Genomic DNA, 346 nt, shown 5'->3' on the forward strand with positions numbered 1-346 from the left:
CCCCCCCCCAACACCAACCCCCCCACCCCAAACCCGCCTCAGTGGACGTTGGTGCTTAAGAACGGGGCCTCAACATGCTGAACATGCTGGGGAGGGGCTTGGGGTGCCCAGGAGGGCAGTTTTGGGGGTGCCGGGGGCAGTTTGGGGTGCCGGAGGGACAGTTGGGGGTGCCTGGGGGGGCAGTTTGGGGGTGCCCAGGGGCAGTCCAGGGCACCCAGGGGGCAGTTTGGGGTGCCCAGGGGGTAGTTTGGGGTGCCATGGGGTTTCAGGGTGCCAGGGGCAGTCCAGGCCACCTGGGAGGTCAGTTTGGGGTGCCAGGGGCAGTTCAGGGTGCCCGGGGGTCAGT

General features: G+C 68.5%; 1 protein-coding gene across 1 annotated transcript in view; it reads right to left on the bottom strand.

Moving 5' to 3' along the window:
* The window catches only part of CXXC1 (CXXC finger protein 1), an 8,357-nt gene that overhangs the window by 4,486 nt on the left and 3,525 nt on the right, over nucleotides 1-346 (bottom strand). The gene's annotated exons all lie outside the window — the stretch shown is intronic.

This window comes from Neopelma chrysocephalum, unplaced genomic scaffold (assembly GCF_003984885.1).
Source record: "Neopelma chrysocephalum unplaced genomic scaffold, ASM398488v2 Primary Assembly neopelma1_97128, whole genome shotgun sequence".
NCBI classification, from domain to species: domain Eukaryota; kingdom Metazoa; phylum Chordata; class Aves; order Passeriformes; family Pipridae; genus Neopelma; species Neopelma chrysocephalum.